This window comes from Echinops telfairi, unplaced genomic scaffold (assembly GCF_000313985.2).
Source record: "Echinops telfairi isolate 266 unplaced genomic scaffold, ASM31398v2 ScPeMD7_10;HRSCAF=50, whole genome shotgun sequence".
Classification (NCBI taxonomy): Eukaryota; Metazoa; Chordata; class Mammalia; order Afrosoricida; family Tenrecidae; genus Echinops; species Echinops telfairi.
The window spans coordinates 5,205,549-5,206,467 of NW_022103907.1; positions in this window are offsets into that span (position 1 = coordinate 5,205,549).

Consider the following 919-nt stretch of genomic DNA (forward strand, 5'->3'; position numbering starts at 1 on the left):
CCACAAATTCAGATTGTGGTGGACACCAAAACTGTGTAAGTACAGTGTAATTTTTGCAACCAGGAGAGAGCTGTTCCTGAAGTCAACTGACCAGAGATCCTAAAGCAGCAGTTCTCAACCTGTGGGTCAGGACCCCTTTGGGGGTCGAACGACCCTTTCACAGGGGTTGCCTGATCCGTAACAGTAGCAAAATTACAGTTACGAAGTGGCAACGGAAGTAATTTTATGGTTGTGGGGGTCACCACAACATGAGGAACTGTATTACAGGGTCGTAGCATTATGAAGTTTGAGAACCACTGCCCTAAAGGGAGATACTTTGGAATTCAAGTTTCACTGTACCAGGCTGTAGTGTGTGTCCCACTCTAAAAGATATGACCACCTGGAACCTGTGAATGTGACCTTATTTGGGAAAAGGGTTTTGTCAGATATAATTAGGTTAAAGGATCTCAAAATAACATCTTCATCCAATGAAACATCCTTAACTGGGAAGAAACGATAGAAGAATGCTATATAAAGAAATGAGCAGAGATTGGAGTTTAGCTTGAAACAGGAATTCCTGGAGATGTCAGAAGGGAGAATTCTCTAACAGTCCTGCTAACACTTTGATGTGGGGCATCCAGAACTGACTGAATTTCTGTTGCTGAAAGCACCTTGGTGTGTTTCTATGTCAGTCTCAAGACACATACCAGCCCCAAACCAAACTTAAACCAGGTAACATTGGTTTGATATTGACGCAACACCTCTGTTTCAGAGTAGAATTGCACATGGGGCTTTCAGTATAACTCTTTGGAAGTAGATAAACAGGTATTTTTGCCAAGGAACCTCTGAATGAATTTTGACCACCACCACCATTTTGGTTGGTGTCAAGCACTTAACTTTGTGCCACCCAGGGACTCAAGAAACTAAAAGAAAGGACTTA